The following is a 19,755-nucleotide window of genomic DNA, read 5'->3' on the forward strand; positions in this document are numbered from 1 at the left end:
CCAAAATTATCTCAAAGGGGAGGAATTTCGCTGCCCCTCAAGAGAAGGGGCGAATATTCAGCATTAAAGTCCTCCTCATCCTACTGAGGAAGGTTAATATTCCCCCCAAAGCTGAAAACTCTCAGAGGACTAGCTGTCTACCGTAATATTATAAATGACTATTTAAAACATAAAAGAAATATCTTCTCTTTCTTCTCTAAGGGCCACAGATTGCTGAGAGTGATTTCCTGAACTCAGGGAGGCCCACGGCAATTAAAAAGAAGACAGTTTCCTACATGTTTATTTTCTATGAAATTAAGAAAAAAGTCACACTCACCAGGGAAATGAATTGAATCACACTTATTAAAGCTGAGTTATCTAAAATAAGCTTTCAGTTTGCAGGGGTGTGCCGATGTATACAGTTATGTGCACGCAGGCAAGGCTGTGTCCTGGACATGGCGGCACTAAAGAAAGCTTGCTAGATATCCCCTGGGTCACTCATGCATAACAAATCACCTCAGTTTCTTCCTTATAAACAAAGAAAAATAAACATTTCATAAGAAAAGTCTATAGGCGTGAAAATCTCAGCTCTTGACTGTCGTCTCAAATTTGCTTTTGCATTACAATTCATCTGTGATATATAAAACGCCGTGCACTGCCCTCCAATGACACATAAAGCTTCCACTAACAACTCCACGCACACACCAAAGCACTATATCACCATACTTAAGGATTTTCTTAGATGCTTTATGAAGCCCAAAAGCAATACATGGATTAATCAAATCACTGAAATAATTTACCCACATATTTCTTTGGTCATATTTTTGCTCCAAGTGCCATAATATATGTAGCAAAATGACAGCAGATAAAATGTTTCAGTTGCAAATTACAGACATACAAAAATATTGGTCATATGCTCTTTATGGGTTTTAAAATTTTGTTGTATCCAAAACCTTTTAGATTGATGAAGGTTCACTAGAGCAGTAAGGCAAGCCTTCCTGTTCCACATGGCAGATTTAATGCCAGTGATTTTTCCATCTCATGCATAAAATTCAGAGTTGAGCAAAAATATTCCTAACAAATCAAATTTACTATAATTCACTTGCTTAGAATATTTTTATTACTTTATTTTTAATGGCTTAGGTAAATCTGAAATTATGATAGGATCAGCTTAATGGCAATATTTGCAATAATCTACTGCTGACGTCAAAGTCTTCTGGAAATATATATATATCTGGAAGTGTACTTTTTCAAGCTGTAGCTAAGCTACCAGAGTTCCCCAATTTTGAAAATTTTCAAGCAGGCATTTGTAAATAAAATTGTATAATATGCAGCTGTACTTTCATGGTTTTCCATTTTCAGTTTGATTTAGTTCCCCGGATAGAGCACCAGTTCAAAAATATTTTCTTTTGCAGTAATTACTCCACCATGTATGACATCAGTAAATGCTGCCATAGTAATCGCCTTATGAAATAGCAGGGTCTAGTAACTGGTTAATCTGTGTTTCCAAAATTTAACTGATTATGGGTGAAGCCCTGTCAGGTGAGTTTTGATTGTTTTCTATTACATTCATGATTCTGCTAGAGAAGGCTGCATGTGTTGGGCTAGGAAAGGAACTCTGGAACTGGAGCTGAGTACTGGTCCGTGGCTCTGGGCCAATCAAATAGCACATCACTTGGAAGTCAAGTCTTAACCTCTATGATTCGGCCTCTGAGAAGTGGCATGTCCTCGTGGTAAGTAAAAGCTGTGCTATCGATGGGCTGGACTAGGTTTGAATCTATCTGGCAATCCATCCTATGGGTTTATGATCTGCTGGTGACAATGGGTATGCAGGAGGATTTACTGGTTCCCTTTACCCTCATCAACCATCTGCAACATTCCATATATACAAACATAAGAGGGGCAGATCCAAATCCACCCTGGAAGTCCCTGAGAGAGTAGAAATGTATCTCTTTCAGCAAAGCTTACAATCATTGTAGCATTAGGTTGGCCAAAGAGTCTGTTTGATTTTTCCTGTAAGATGGCTCTAGTAGCTCTTAGTTGTCTTGAACTTCATTCAAAACAATTTTATTTGATTGTATTGTGATAGCTGTCATATATCAGCATGCATTTACAAAAAAACTTATCAAAATTGGTGAATTTTTGTGTTGCCATTTTAGTATTGAAGATGAAAGAAAATATACAACACTTTCAGCATATAATGGTCTATTATTTCAAGAAAGGCAAATATAAGACATTCAGAAAAAGATTTGTGCAGTGTATAGAGAAGGTGTTGTGACTGATTGAACATGTCAAGAGTGGTTTGTGAAGTTTTGTGCTGGAGATTTCTCACTGGACAATGCTCCAGGTTGGGTAGACCAGTTAAAGTTGATAGCAATCAAATAGAGATATTAATTTCTGCTGTTTATTAGCTAATGAGTGTACAACATTTTGTTACAGCAGCCTGAACCAAGGCACTATCATTTAAGCTCAGCCCAAATCCTATCTCTCTGACGACCACACCAGAGGTCTTTGTCCCTTTAATTCAAAAACTACTATGACTGTTTTCATTACTGCTTCAATTCCATGAAAACGCAGACTGGACTCTGTGTTAGTTGCATTTTGGTGTAAGTAGGGAAAGAGCTGGGATGTGAGTAGTCAAAGCTCAATTCCCACCACAACCCTCAGAATAACAATCAATATCATACCATGCAGGAGAGAGCTGACATACTCAAAATATCCAAAAAATAAGGTTATTGGTAAAAATGAAAAAAATGTGTCTTTTATTTTACAGAAAAAAGCCAAACGGACTTTTTGGTCAACCCAATATGAGGCATTCAGAAAGCAGTGACACAGGCAACTACTTATGAAATGACTATTATGCATATAGAACTTCTTAAAAATATTACCCAGATCATCTTAAATAAACAAACACAACCAATTTGCTACTCACAACAAAAACTGCCTCAAATCTGGCACACACACCAAAAAATGATGTCCTTACAGAAAACTGAATACTGGTCTTCATCAAGAAGATGTGATAATCATAAGTACTTCTATGAAACCAAATTGTCACCATTAAAACTGACCCCTGGTTGCTGGTTCCTACGCACACTAGCCCTAAACTAAAGGGCAGAAGGAAGGAGTCTCATGAACGACAGAACCACTGCCAAGTTCTTGCTTATTATTTCCTTTAATTCTTTTTCTTGGGCCCTATTCAAATTGTTAGGGCTGTGTGTGTGTGTGTGTGTGTGCGCGCGCGTGTGCGCGCTATCATCAATTCAATTCTTATGAGTGTACTACTCAGGGACTTGACTCAGATGGCATGTGTCCAAACAATATAAATGTCCTACATGAACTTTCTACTTCTAATCTTTTCCCGTTATAAACTATATGGTACATTTTCTCCACATATGGTATTAATTTGCTTTTAAAAAATTAAAATGAGAATTACTTGATGGTCTTTTGAAGAGTTCCACCACATTCCAAAATGTCAGAGGAAAATGAGAAATACAGAGAAACCCAAATGACATATCTTTTTGGCACGTCACACCGAGATCAGATGCGTTCTGTGGTGAGGGCTGCATTTTAAAGCTGTGATTCACGCCAATCTCTGACCGTCTTCTCTACAGTAACGACTCCCAGGACTTTCACTCCATGCCTGAACTCTTCTGATCTTCGCCGTTCAAATGACCTACTGCACTCTCCAGGTCTCAGTTGGTTCTTTTGTAAAATGAAGGAACCAGACCACATAATAACTACAGTTCTTCTCAGCTCAAAATCTATTCAAACACTGACCCCAAAACTAGGGCCACTCCTGGCTCCTTGTTTCTGTAAATGGTTCTATCCACTTCAAAGATGCGCTGCTTAAGACATACACATCCTCAGCGCCTCTGGTTGGGTGTTCTGCCCAACCAGGCACATTCTTCCTTTTCAGCATCTTGGTTTTTTCTCCTCTTTCCCAGCCTTCATGACATTCACTTATAGGTCTGTGGTCCCTTGGTTTTTCCCTCACCTATTATCCCAGATGTGCTGGCCATATTAATGACCCAGCATCAACAGTGAAGCTCACGCCACAGGAACAAATGTGAGAGGAATAAAAAACAAAAGAACAGAACTCCTAGAAACTAAGATTTTGCACAAAACAGCACCAACATTATCTTTTTAGTATAATAACAGTGAACTCAACAACTAGAGTTTTCATCAGAAAACATTTACGAGCAACCCATACATCTCACCAAGATCTTTAACTTCCTCTAGATCAGTCACACTGCTGATGGAGTTGGGGGAGGAAGCGGTATTTCCCATGTTAGCCTGCTACCCTAGCAGGCATGCCTTTCTCTGTTCATTTCCCCTTGTATGAATCCTATCTATCTGTGATAGTATGAATATTTGTGCAACCCTCCCCCTGCCTCCAATTCCTAGGTTGTAATGCTCATCCCCAAAGGCAATGGTATTAGTAGGTAGAGCCTTTGGAAGCTATTAGGTCATTAAGATATTACCCACAAGGATGGGATTAATGCTCTTAAAAAAGATCCCACAGAGCTCTCTAGCCTCTTCCACTACAGAAGGACACAAGGAGAAGTCTTCAACCCTGTAAAGGGCCTTCACCCACCCATCCAGGAACCCTGGTGTCAGACTTCCAGACTCCAGAAATGTGACCAATAAATTTCTGCTGTTTATAAACTAATGAATGTACAACATTTTGTTACAGCAGCCTGAACCAAGGCACTATCATTTAAGCTCAGCCCAAATGCCACCTCTTCCATGACCACACCAGAGGTCTTTCCCTTTAATTCAAAAACTACTATGGCCCTTTTCATTACTGCTTCAATTCCATGAAAACACAGACTGGACCCTGAATTAGTTCCATTTTGGTGTAAGTAGGGAAAGAGCTGGGATGTGACTAGTCAAAGCTCAATTCCCACTACAACCCTCAGAATATAAAGGCTTAAGGGTTATCAATAGTTAATGATCAAACACAATTGACCATATCATAAAATATAATGGAAGTGCTAAAAGATAAGTTTATAAACAAAAAACAACAAAACAAGCAAGCAAAGAAGAACACAAAAAGAAAAGTATTCCTCTGTGAAAGCCAGGAAGTTTTCAGGGAAAAAAAACCCAAGCACCTTAACAAGGTCTTAAAAAATGGTCATAGCAGAGATGAGGAGGGGTTGGAAGGCCTTGGGCTTGAGAAGGGACAAGGGACAAGGCTCCAAGATACAGCTTCTCTGGTTGATTCTCCACAATGGAGTCATTAAGTTCAACCTGTCATTTCCAAGCAGAAAGTTCAGTTGCCATCTACACGCGGCTTCTTGGCTGTGTAAGTTATATAGTGATTTTTGGCAGGTATTGGGTTACTTTATCTCCCTGAACAAGCAGTATGCTGTGATGAAAGCTGTTTGTCACAAACGGACAGCAATGACATACAGCTTCAAAAGCGCAGCTGTAGGAGATGTCTCTATCCCCTCTTCCCGTGGCCAGGGCAGGCCACGCAGGTGCTGCCCTGCTGGTGCTGCCCCGCTGGAATGAGGAAGGCCACCAGAGGACGGATGCCAAAGCTGTCAACCAGGAGACTTCATTTCTCACTAGTGACACAGATGACGATTCTTAAGTTCTGATGTAAAATGTGACCCGTGTGCCTTGTAATGACAGGACAGGGTGGGTGGGACCAATGTGAGACCCACAGAACCTTCCTTCTGACCACAGTACTGCTCGGGTGTTGCCTCTTCTGTCATGACTGTAAAGGCTCTTTGACTTACCAACAGTCTCCCTCTCTTTCTTTCCCTCAACAGGCTTTTGTGACCACGGTTCTATAATTCAACTGATAAAGCTTTGTCTTCTCCACTAAGAAATTTTAATATCTTTGAGAACAGGAGGTATCCGTTTTTATATGCAACAAAATGAGTTAATTTCTGTTAATAAAAGCAACACGAGTTTACGGAAATTGGAAGAAACAAAGATTTTATAGATTTTATAATTTAATAATTAATTTATTATTAATTAAGACTTAATACTCACTAGTTGCTAACAAACTAATTTTCTTTTATTGTAGCTAAGCATATATTTTAATGAAATTAGGTGAAAATTTGAGGTATAATTCATAAATCATAAAATATGCCTACTGTAAGTATAAAATTCAAGGATTTTTAGTAAATGTAGAGAATCCTGCAGCCATTACCATGACTCAGATTTGCCCCACCGAAGAACACTCCGGCAGTGGAACAAGTTCATGTTATCAGAGAGCGGTCAGAACTTACAGTCAATCCCCCTCCCAACTCCAGAAGGAGGCAGCCGCCAATCTTTCTGTCTTTATGGATTCGCCTTTGCTGTAAATTTTATGTGTGTACACAGGGTTTAAATTTCAAAGTATAATGTTTTTGACGTTTAGATATTCAACATTTTGTTTAAGAATTCCAAGTAGATGGGTGTTTAAACTGTTCCCTGATTTGGGCTATTCTTCATAGTAATGTTAGAGGCATTCACATATGTGTCTTTGTGTGGAAGTATTTTTTTCTTTTTTCCTGGGTAGATAATACCAGGAGTGGAGGTGCTGGGTTGTATGGCAATTTAATATTCAATTAAAAAAAAACTTTCAACATGTTTTCCAAGGTGGCTGTACCATTTGACATTCTTATCAGCCACGTATGTGGGTGCAGTTATTCTACATCCTTGGCAATGCAGTGTAGTTGGTCATTTCAATTACAGCCATGTACCATGTGTATAGCCACTTCTCACTGTGGTTTTAATTTTCATTTCCTTTATATCTGACAACTTTACGCGTCACTTCATGGGCTCATTAGCCATTTGTATATCTTGTTTGGTGAAATATCTGTTCAAATTGTTTAGCCATTTAGAAAATTTTGGGGGTCTTCTAATTACTGAGTTTTGAACCTTTTTAAATATTTTATATATGTTACATATAAATCCTTTATCAGATATATTATTTTGAAATACTGTCTCCTAATATGCAGCTGATCTGAAATGTCTTTAGCCTTTATTTCTGAAGGACAGTTCTGTTGGATGTGGAAGTTTTGGTGAATAGATTGTTTGTTTTGAATATGCCTTACATTGCCTTCTTGTCTCTACTAGTTTGGATGAGAGGTTAAATCTTAAACTATTTTTTTCTCTTCCATGTAATGAGTTGCTTTACTCCTATTTTTTTTTCAAGATTTTCTCTTTGTCTTTCAAAAGTAAGACTACAATGGTTGTAAGTTAGGGTTCATTTATCTTCTTTGATTAATAGGTTAATCATATTTTCCAATAAATTTACAAAGTTTTGTAGCAATTATTTCTTCAAATATGTTTTTGCTCCTTCTCCCTCCCTCCTCTCTTTCTAGGGCTGCAAAATTCCTTTCTATAAAGTTTGTTCCAATATACATGACATATCTTTTTTTAAATGAAGATTAGAAGTCTCCTTGTTTACTATTGTCCTTGACTGTTCCTTAAACATTCAAGGAAATTTACCTTAATTTAGAACTTGAAAATACATGACATTGAATCCTATCAGTGGTCATGAATTACTGCTCGTAGTGTGTCATCCTTTGATTTTTCTGTGATACTAGACAGTGTATAGTTTAGGCAGCAAAACAATGTAACAGCTTCTCAAATATTGAATAGTTCAAAGATATGCCAATGGACTGCATTTTTACAAAGCAACTTGTAGAGGCTATGGCAATTTAATAACATCATAAGAAATTTATACATAGATTATGAATTCCCATCGCGTTTCTAAATTAGTCAAGAAATTTTGAAGGGAAGAGGTATCATCTTTGGAACAAGCACCTGAGTTAAAAGACCCCACCCCGTTAAAATCCTAACAGCCATTTACTAGCAAATGGTTTGAAAAAATGCAATTTATTTATCTGTAGGCCTCAATTCCTCATCTGTAATTCTGAGATGGTGATACCTATATATACCATAGGATTATTGTGGGAATTAAATGAGGGAACGTTTTCAAAAGATTAGCACAAAAAAAGTCCATGCAGATTCTTAGCCAGTTATAAACGCCTTCAGATTAGAGCTAGTTACATAATCTTTCTAAAAAGGTTTGAAATATAAATGTATTATAGTTTAATTTATATTTCCAAGAAAATATTTATATATCCAAGTAATTTAAAATTTATATTTCCAAATAAAAGAGGACAAAATGCAATATAAATTTTTTACTAATTTAAAACAGATAAGAAATAAGTTACTTGGTTAAAAAAAGCTTTACCCTTAAAATTAGACATAAAAATAAAACATATGACTTTCATAGTTTTTGAAGTCATGATATAACAGCTTGCAAATTTTTCATTGATATCGATGGGCAGAAATCCATCAAATTACTCATACTTACAAAGAATAACAATTTTGTCAATTTACATAAACTTACTTAGAATCAAAGTCTAGATTCATGGATCTTTATCTTCCATTTACAAAGTTTTTGTCTGTCAATAGTCAAATGCTCTGAAGCACTTCATGTTAATTTTTGTAGCAACAGACATAAAGCATTATTAGAAGTTTTCAAAGACATATTTTAAACACAGTAAAGGTGCATCATAAAGGTGCAACATGTGTGTATGAAGAATACTGATGATAGAATTCTGGAACTTTTATCCAGGTAAAAATTCATGGTAGTGCTAATCAGATAGTCTAACCCCCTCATTTGAAAGAAAAACATGTCAAGTGACTCATTCATAATCACAGAGCCAGCAGCACAGGCTCTATCAAGACTCAAAGTTCTTCGCCTTGCTCTATGGTGCTTTCCCAACCTCACCTCCATGCTTCTTAGTAGCCTGAAAAGATCTATGTACAACTTCGATCATACCGGTTTCTGTGTCACCCATAATGCAGTGCAGTAGAATGAAAGAAGTGATCCGGAGTTTACTGACTCGCTCATTCATCTGCTCACTCACCCGCATGTACTGAGCGGCTATCATGTGCCAGGCACTGCTCTGGGTGCCGGGGAGAAGACTCAAATCGACTGCACATCTGCCACATGATTATTTGCATAATTCTGTACAAAAAGTTCTTTAGATCCCAGCTTCTTAATTACTAAAATGAAGATAATAATATCAGCCTTCCTCATAATGTTGAAAGATTAAATGAGACCATGCACTTGAAAATGCCAAGTAAGGTCCCTAACACAGGTAACAAATGACCTATATATAAATTGTACCACCATATAAACAACTGCCACATGAATATCGGACCTCAAATTAAACACGTGAAGACTGTGCTGTTATCCTTCCCTTCTGATACCTGCCGCCACTCTGTGGTCCCTTTCCTATTATTGGCTCCACTATCTACCCAATTACTCAGGCCAGAATCCTGGAAGTTGTTCTGCACACCTCCATCTCTGTTGAGCTCCGTGCCCAAACACAAAGCTCCACAAGGTGTCCCTCTTAAGTCCCTCCCAAACACATTCATCTATCTCTCTCTGCTGCCAAGGCCTTGTATAATGAGGCCATCATTTTTTTTGCATTAAGTACTTCAAAACTTTTTAGTCCCTCTATACTAGCAGCATGACCTGGACTGAAAATAAGGAGATTCATTAAAACTCTGCAAGTTGAAAAGAGAGAATCCCCCCACAAACCTGGTCCCTTACTCAATCACTATGATCTGGGTGGCGAACTTAAAATCCTCCAGGCAGGAGATTAAATAATCCCTTCTACAAAAAATTAAGCCTCTTCCCAAAAGAACACCCTCACATACTGATGTCTGAGGGGGCTGTGAGGGAGAAAAAACTGGTTAACTCACCCTCACCACCCTACAATCAACAGCATTCCCCACCTAAGAACCGAGTTTCTGTTCAGCATATCAGAGTCTCACTCTATAACTTGACAATCAAGCTGAAGAATGCTTCCAATAAGAAAGAGGCAGAAAATAAGTGAACCAAAGACAATAGAGAAGAAAATTAACAGGAACTGTATTGCTTATCCTCAAAGAGATAAGAGACAATACCTTTTCTTGATCTTCTTTTGGGAGTTTTCCTTGAGATTACCATCCAAATCTTCTGAATTTTTAATTCTTGTTCATAAATTTTTTATTAGCAAGAAACCATCATTATTTCTTGATTGGTTTCTATTTTATGGCCTCATCCTTGTACTGAATGATTGCAATATCCCAACAATCCTGGGAGGTTAGTAGGATTTGCATCCTTCTTTTACAGATGAGGAATCTGACGCACAGGAAGTGTAATAGACTTGCTCAAAATCACACATTTAGGTGGGAATGGAGGCCAAATCTGAACCCTGGCTTTTAGCCACAAGTGAAACTAACTCTTGCTGTCTGGTCATTTGTCCAACTTATTACAATCGAATGCAAGAGCCAAACATGCAGTCTGAGCACCACCGGTATGCAGCTGAGAGACCCTCACACAAGGTGATCTCTCAAGTCTGACTTAGTTTCCAAATTAGCTCCTACAGGATTAATAGATCTCAAACAATAGTGGCATGAGGAGTGCCTTAAAAAACATTTCCCACTAACACAGCTGATATCAGAAATGTCTAAGCTGAGCACAGAAGTACTGAATCCAAAGAGTTATTAAGACCCTTCTAGCCCTGTCTGGTGTGGCTCTGTGGATTGAGCACCAGACTGTGAATCCAAGGGTCACCAATTGGACTCCAAGTCAGGACACATGCCTGGGTTATGGGCCAGGTCCCAGTGGGGGCGTGTGAGAGGCAACCGTGTTTTGATGTTTCTTTCCCTCTTTTTCTCCTTCCTTTCCCCTCTCTAAAAATAAATAAAATCTTTTTTTAAAAAAGACCCCTCCTTGAAAGATACCTAATTTAACCTGCCACCCAATGCATAGGTAGGGTAAGATGTTGCATTATCACAGGGGAAAGCCTCACTAAAAATGTTTATAATCTACTTGTTAATGTAGAAACGATTACAAGATGATGAACAATTCACAATGCTGCTATTGATACAATGCAACCAGGGGAACAGATGGCCACCTCTCTGCTCCTGCCCCAGCACTGTGGTCTGCCTCTATTACAGAAGGAGCTTATGCTCCGGGAGCCCCACTTCCCATCTGTGCCCACCTTCTCACACTCAGCTTCCAGGGGCCTGAAAGAGAGATTCCAGGTCCAGGGGAAGGAGGGAATGAAAGACCCGACTTCGCTGGCAGAGTCCCTCTCTCACCAGGAAGGTGTCCAAACATTTGAAATTCAGAAATCATCTTGTCAAAGAGAAGCTATTACAAAGAATACTTAGGTTCTATTTGATCCTAAGAGCTCTATAAGTTGTTGGGACTGCATATCTGGATTAAAAGAGACTCCTGTGGAACAGCATAGGATCCCAATAAAAATTTATACTTTGTCTTCGAATAAATGTGATTCAAGTCCCAATAATCAATAAACAGAGTTGTGGAAGTAGACATTGCCAACATTTCATATCTACTTAGTAGCCTTAGGGATCTCTATTGTATCAGCTCCCTCTGCTTCCACCCTAACTACCAATGCCTCAGTCACATCCATACCCTGCCTGGCGTAATCTCTCTCCACACAAGCTACAGTTCATGAGTCCTTCAATCATTCAGGAAAGTGATGCTTTTTAAAACACAAAAATTCAAAGCAACTATAGAAGAGCCTATGTAGAAAGGACAAGAACTAATCACCTAGAAGAAAGTTAACACATCCATTCATTTGTCTAATATATATACACTTAGTAAAAAGAAAAAAAATGAAGAATATGATCAAAGACACTGTATGGTCCATTTTTTTAAATCTTATTTATTTGTTAGAGATGGGGGAAGGGAGGGAGAAAGAGAGGGAGACAAATGCTAATGTGTGAGAGAAACATCGATCAGTTGCCTCTCGCACGCCCCCAACTGGGAGCCTGGCCCGTGACCCAGGCTTGTGCCCTGACCGGTAATCAAACCAGTGACCTCTCCGTTCACAGGCCGGCACTCAACCCGCTGAGCCACACCAGCCAAAGCTATATGATCCATTTTTCTCCTAAGCTCTACAAGGTGCAATGCCTGTCCCAGTCCACTATTACCTATAACTCCCTCTGTGAAACAGAGAGGAATGAACACCTGTAGGCGGTTGAATTAGTGTCTTCCCAATATTCATGTCCACTCAGAACCTCAGAATGTAACCTTACTTGCAAATAGTGTCTTTGTGGATATAATTAGCTTAGATGAAGACGTAGGGTATTAAGATAGGCCAAATCCAGCAACTAGTGTTCTTATAAGAATAGATGACACCAGGAAGAAGGCCACAGATTGCAGAAACAAAACACCCAGGATTACTGGGAGCCAACGCAAGCCAGGAAGAGGCAAGAAAGGATTCCCCCCTAGATCCTTCAGCATGTCCTGCCGACACCTCGATTTTGAACTTCTAGCTTTCAGAACTCTGAGGGTTTAAAGGAACATTTTTCCTGTTCTTTTAAACCATCAAGTTTGTGGTAATCTATTACAGCAGCCCTAGGAAGGTAATCCAATACTGCAAACATGAAATGCAAAAAATGAAACTTACATTGGTTAATTACCAACTGAATAACAACTCGGATATCAAACACTCAATCTTTATAAGCAATCGTATCAGACAGCTACAAGAAAAAGGAATTGCATGCTTTGAAAAAAAACAAAAATAAATAAAGAACCTGTGACATAAGATTGATGTGATAACAAAAACCAAAAGCAGTCAAACACAAAAATTTTTAATGCTCAATTAAATCAGCCTTATTTTCCATTTAACAACTTTATAAGATTTATAAAAATGATACCAATATGTTAGATAATTTATATACCAAACTCACTATGCTATTAAAATATTTAATTATATAATTAAAATATAATTACACATTTAAGTAACAATTAAAAGATCAATTATTCATTTTACTAGCAGCTTAACTGTTTCCACATTAAAAAATGTTATTTTTCTTCCTTAATGTCCTCTTTCCTTTCTATCTATCTCTGCCTTCCTAAGTACTTCCATTTTTATTAGAAGCCTAAAATGTTTCCCCAGAATTCCAATACGATAAACAGTGGGGGTAGGGACCAACTGAGGAATAAACCAAACAAAAGGCTTGGTTTCTGGGAAAGGGTAGAGTGGGAGCGAGAGAAAAGCTGGGTAAAACATATGGGACTATTCAAACAGGTATTAAAGAACACTATATTCAATAATGAGCACACTACACAGTTTACCATTACAGGGTCCTTTCTTCCACACGCCTAGACGGCCCCAGAGCCACACTGCCGCTCCTGTTTCCTACCCACCTGCCCTGCATGGGTGCTGCCCCACCGTATTCAGTGAATAATGTGCCTTCAGTTTCATAAACAAGCTTCCTGCCATGTTCCCCCCCGCAAAATCTTTTTTGCTTACCTTAATATAATGGCCTAATGTGACCCTCTGCATGAAACAAAAATGCAGTATAAATTCAAAATTTCTACTTAAAATCTCTTTATCAGAGTATAATGTTTAAGTGTAGGCTCTGGGGTGTAACTGGCTGGATTCAACCTTGAGCGCTGCCACACACTAGCTGTGACTGTGGGTGAGTGACTTAAGCTCTCTGTGTTCTACTTTCTACACCTTAAACTAGAAATAATGGAACTGTACACCTTAAGGGTTTAGTGAGCAATAGGTAAGACTAGGCCCTGGCTGTGCATGTACAACGTGTAAGCACAAACTCAGTACTATTCCTTGATATTTCTACTATTGTTCACTCTAATAGAGAATAATTGTTCTCTATTAGAATATCTAGATTTCTCTTTAAGCATAACTCTCACCTAAGGAAATCATTAGATATTCAAGAATTCACAAAAGGAGACATTGGTTCCCTCACGTTTATTCCTTGTCTGGGAAAATCTTGGCCAAAAAAATACTTGGACATCTACAATATAACATCATAGAGTAAGAACATACACATTTTCAAGGGGACTTAAAGCTGGAATATCCTAAGAAATTCCATCTACTCCCTTTCAAGTCTATCTCCTGATTCTTTAGCAGTACCATTACAAACCATGACGATATCATATAAAGATTTTAAATTAAAAGAGAAAAGCTGGCCCTCAGTGCTGCTACTTAATTCTCTAAGCTGCCACCAAAGATGAAATGAGTTTCAAAGCACCTGACACTGAATTAAGACATTAAGCACTCTAGCACGATGAGATAAAATTCAAAGTTCACCTTTGGACATAAATCTAGTAAGATTAGGGTTGCTTACACGCATTTCCACTTCAGGTGAAAATTATGTGTTAACATCTAAATTCCCAGGTAAGCTTGTAAGTGGCAAACAGCCACTTGAAAACTGTCTTACTGTGAACAGGGCTTTCCTACTTCGAAATCTTCCTGCTGTTGACATTCTGTGAATAAGGAAATTGACCACAACAGCAGAAAAGAGGCAAACCAAAATTGAAGTGTTTCGTTGCAACTGAGCAAGCCATGCTACTCCCTCATCAATGCAAAAATGTAAAAATGAACACATCCCAAGCATCCTCCACTTTCGTCCTAAAATATTTCACTCTAACACTAGCCACACAGAGGAGTTACTGTGCCAGATTTCTTGGAGTATTAAAGGCAAAAGATTACGAACACTGGTGATAGCTTTCGTTTCCACACATAAATAGCAGACAAATAAGACTACAAAAGGCAGAAATAGGCACAAATAACCAAAAGGCAAAAGAGGAACAAATAACCAAAATTAGCTCAGAGTTTAATTCTTCTTTTTATCAGAGGGCCATTTATTTCCACTAAAAATCACTCAGAAGTCAGCTTTTATTAGGAAAAGCTCAAAATACTTTTATTCCAAAAAAAAAAATTCAGTGCCATTTTGTGATCAGTTCCTCCAGGCTTCAACAATTTCTGTATCATTTTCTGATATCCAGGACAGTCTAACCCTGAGTTTGAAGAGCACTTGGGGCCCTGGCCAACTGACTTAGTTGGTTGGAATGTCATCCCACACGCAGAAGGTTGCGGGTTCAATTCTTGGTCAGGGCACATAGGTAGATTGCAGATACGATCCCCAGTTGGGGCACATGTGGAAGGTGACTGATCTCTCTCTCCCTCTCTCTCCCATCCCCCTTCTTTTCCCTCTAAAAACCAATAAATATAGCCTTGAGTGAGGATTAATAAAAAATAAAAATAAAGACTCCTTGGGAAAAGGCACCCACAATGCAGAGGTACACAGTTTCTAAGATACAACACAAACCAGCCCTTGTGTTCCACAAGCGGTGGAGTTATGGACTGAACTGTATCCCCTAAAATTCATACGTTGAAGTGTTAACCCAGCACCTCAAAATGTGACTATAGTTGAAGATAAGAATTTTTCGGTGGTAATTAAGTTAAGGAGAGGTCATTAGAGGGGACCCTAATCCAGTGTGACTAGTGTCCTCACAACCAAAAAAAATTTGGACACAGGCAGGTATGGAGGGAAGGTGATGGGAAGACATGGGAGAAGGCCAAGGAGAGAGCCTTGAAACAGATCCTTCCCTGGTGGCTCCCAGTAAGAGGGCCTTGACCTTGAACTGGTAAACCCCAAAACGATGAGATGATACATTTCTGTTGTTTAAGCCTTTCAATCTGTGGTACTTTGTCACAACCCTAGCAAACTAATACAGGTGACTTGCCTTTTATTGTACAGTGATGAAAAGCAAAATCAGAACTAAACCCAGTTCTCCAGACTCTAATACCCACAGGGCCTTTCACACTGCCTTGCAGCTCAACTCCCTGTTTTCACTCAAAGTTTTCTCCCACAAAAATATGATGCTTGTTCAACTTGTTAAGAACTATGCTAAATATACACTATTTAAGCTGAATTCTTGTGAGCTATACTCCCACACTGCCAACAAGACATTGCCATATAGATGTCTCATGGACTCAAAATGACTAAAACCCAAATCAACTACCCCTCAAAGTTAGCATGACACTGTTTTGATCTAAGACCATCTTGGTCCAAAATGCAGCTCCTTGGACAAGTCATCTGACTTCTCTGAGCTTCAATTATAGCCTGAAGCATATTGATAATACAGGTTCTATAATCAATATGAATTCTATACAAAAAAAAAACCTTCGAAGAGCTAAGGTGAAGATTAAATCAGATAACAACCCTTTCTTTTTTTCTTTTTTTTTTATTTTAATCTTTGTTCAAGTACAGTTTTCTCCCTTTTACTCCCATTCCAGCCCACCCACCCAACCCTCCCCACTTCCCTCCCATTACCACCCTCCCCCTAGTTTTTGTCCATGTATCCTTTAAATTTGTTCCTATAAACCCTACCCATTCTCCCCTGAAATTCCCTCTTCTCTCCCCTCTGGTCACTATCAGCCTGTCCTCTATTTCAGTGTCTTTGGTTATATTTTGCTTGTTTCTTTCTTTTGTTGTTTAGGTTCCTGTTAAAGGTGAGATTATATGGTATTTGTCTTTCACTGCCTGGCTTATTTTGCTTAGCATAATGCTTTCCAGCTCCATCCAAGCTGTTGCAAAGGGCAGGAGCTCCTTCTTTCTTTCTGCTGCATAGAATTCCATTGTGTAAATGTACCATAGTTTTTTGATCCATTCATTCATGGATGGGCATCTAGGTTGCTTCCAGCACCTAGCTATTGTAAATTGTGCTGCTATGAACAACACTTTCAAAAAGTAAAGTGTTAAAAGCAATTCTCCAGGCAGTCACAAACGATTTCTCCCTGTGGTGTCATTTTTTTTCTCATTCAAAACCATTGATATTTCCCGCTCAAATCATCTGTAACCAATAATTCACCTAGCTCTGACAGCTTTTCCTCTACCCATCATTTCTTGTCACTGCTTTCCAATAAACTGGATCCTCATAATTTCAAATCTATACTACTCTGAATGACTGATTTATCAGCTTTCAAGCTCCTTCTTATCTAATGAGATTTATCTTTCTAATACACTCAATTCAAAAGTCTTCAGAGGCTCTCTAACCCACCAAACAAGGTCCCAGCTACAGAGCCCGGCATTCTACAGCAGAACTGAATCCTAGAGCTGGTTCCTAAGCTTATTATCTCAAGGCTCACATGCGCCCAAGGGCCTTGCCTTATATCCAGGCAGTATAGACAGCTCACCAACCACTTCACTTGACTCTACCTGCTTCTTTCCTTGAACTTCCCACTGAATGATCCAGCTGTCACAACTGGAGGCAGTAGTGTCATTATGAAATGTCTCTTAACGGGCACCAAACAGCAAGGTTGGGCTGGTTAATTCCAGCGCACAGCCCACATGCCAGGGAGCATGCTTGCTACGCAGTTTCATTTTCCTCCTGCTTCTCTCCTGACCCAGCACCTCTTCCCCTCTCTCCTACTCCCTAACACTCAGGGTCTACCATAAGCAAATTCAATACACTCTTAACCTTGCCTCCCGCCACAGCTCAACTGGGACTCACTGCTCCATCTCAGCCCAATGGTTGAGACTGTGGTTTCCAGTCTCATCAGACCCAATACCCTCTGTATAACAAATAGTTTATAAAGATGCTATACCACAATGAAATGAAATTCATAGATAATAGGGTCTGTGTGCACACATAATTTCAAATATTTATATATAGAATTTCAAATATATATATACATAAATGAAATGCAAAAGAGATACAAAAAATAATTTATAATAAAATGATGTACTTAAATACATAAATAGTAGGCACTGGAAATCATAATAAAGAGTGATTCTCACATCTGTGTATAGAACCAGCATGAACAAAACCACTACAATTTCACACTGTTTGAGATGGTTACATTAGTGACTTGAAGTGCAAGGAGTACTGTCATCAGATAAGTAATTTTTCAAAATGGTAAACAAATTTTAGTAAAGTGTTAAATAAAACAAAATACAACTTTCCTTCGACCTATACTGTAGTTGTACCCCTGGAAAATGTGTTGCATATTATCTGTGTGCGGCACGTACTTTGGGTTTACAGTAGTTGGCTCATGGTCGAAGACAAATATAAACAGGTTTTCACCTGCATGAATGCCCAGCAGGACATTCAAAAGGCTTATGGGGCATGAAACAATTGTTCATTGTACTAAAGCAGGGGGTGGGGAACTGTGTGAAGGGCCAGTCGGTACACACTTGAGGTTTTTGTGGACCACGCGCTCTGTCACGACCACCAGATTCTAAGAAAGCAGCCACTGACAATACATAAATGAATGGGAGTGCTGGGTTCAAATGGAGTTTATTTTTAAAAACTGGCAGAGGACTCACATTGTGGTTTCCCTATGTCTGTGTTAGAGTGTCCTACATATCCCTGAATGTCCAGCGCCGACACACTGAACAGCAGTTGCACTGACCAATTATGGTTGGTGGTATCTTCTGTGGGGCAACAACCATCCCGTCCTCCCACATCCACCAAATGAGAACTCCTGACCTATTCACTGCACTTGAGCTTTCTGGCCTGAGCTCCTTCTACGGCTCTCTGGAAGGCAACTTGTCCTCAATCTACCCTTCACTTCTTTTGCCTAATTCAAGACCCAGCTGACACCTTACCTCTGTTGACAAATGGAGGAATTTCTTTAAAACTTACATTCTTTTAGAAATGATTTGACATTGAAATGCCACCTAATATTATTTCTCAAATTATTATCTATCTGTTCTGTCTCCCACCTGGAAGGCCGGTTCCTTGAGGGAGAATCTGCGTCTCATACTCGGTTGTATATACAGACTATAACTCAATGATTTCGCTTAAGTCACAGAATGAATATTATGATTACCATGCTAGATGTTGAGGACACAGCAGTGAACTGTCATACAAGGTCAAATCTCACTGAGATTACATACTAGTAGAGAGGAGTGAAAATAATTAATTTCAGATTCCAATAGGAACTCTAAAGAAAATAGGTGAAACGGTGAGTAAAAACGAGGAAGACGATGGTCAGCTGCCAATTTAGATGTAACAGCCAAAGGAAATCTGTGTGAAAAGAAAACAGCTGAACTGACACGTGGCCTAAGAGCAGAGCAGGGAAGAGCACGCCGACCATGAGGAACAGCACGTGTTCAATCCCTGACGCAGAAAACCCTGCAGCATGTTTGGGGACAAACAGGTCATATGGTACTTGAAACTGAAGCTTTCAGATAAGAAGTGATGTAACACAATTTAGGTTTGTTAAAAGATTATATTGATTACAGAGTAGAGAGGGGATAACAGGAAGGTAAGAGACAATATGGAGAGAGCAATCAGAGCTCTTACGAAGTCCAAGCAAGAACTGGTGACACCCAGACCTGGAGGTGGCAGTAAGGGCAGAAAAGTAGACGGACTTGAGACATGTTTTAGTGAAGTAACTTACAGGACTCCTTCACGGGCAGGATCTGAGGAGGAGGAACACTGGTTGCACTTTTACTAATATTGGGTGGAAACGATGTGAGTGATGGTAGGTAGGGGGACCATGAGTTCCATTTGGATGCATTAGGTTTGAGATGACTGTTACACATCAACTGATTCTTAAGGTTGAACCAGCCTTGCATTCCTGGAAAAAACCTCACTTGGTAGTTAAATATTAACCTTTTTATATATTACTGGATTCAAGAGGAAATGCCAAGTAATGGATATATGAGAATGTAGACAAAGACAAAGTCTTAGCTAAAGAGTGGCATGTGTAGGTCATCAGCTCATAGTTGCTATTTTAACTCATGAAATAATAAGTCACATTGAAAATGTGCTCATTAGAGAAAAGGAGGCCCCTTCTGTGTCCCAAAATTCCCTAATATTTAGAAAAGAAACCAGCATAAGAGAAAGGGAAAAAGCTACCTACTTGGAAAATCCAGTATCACAGAGGACAATGATTCAACCACTTATGAACTGCTAAAAGCTTTGGTAAATCAAGAAGGAGAGGTGTCTATTTGATCTGGCAATACAGA

General features: G+C 39.0%; 1 protein-coding gene across 2 annotated transcripts in view; it reads right to left on the reverse strand.

The window, feature by feature from the left end:
• Nucleotides 1–19,755, reverse strand: part of CDK14 (cyclin dependent kinase 14) — a 546,733-nt gene that overhangs the window by 353,885 nt on the left and 173,093 nt on the right. The window lies entirely within an intron of this gene.

Source organism: Phyllostomus discolor, chromosome 10 (assembly GCF_004126475.2).
Source record: "Phyllostomus discolor isolate MPI-MPIP mPhyDis1 chromosome 10, mPhyDis1.pri.v3, whole genome shotgun sequence".
NCBI lineage: Eukaryota > Metazoa > Chordata > Mammalia > Chiroptera > Phyllostomidae > Phyllostomus > Phyllostomus discolor.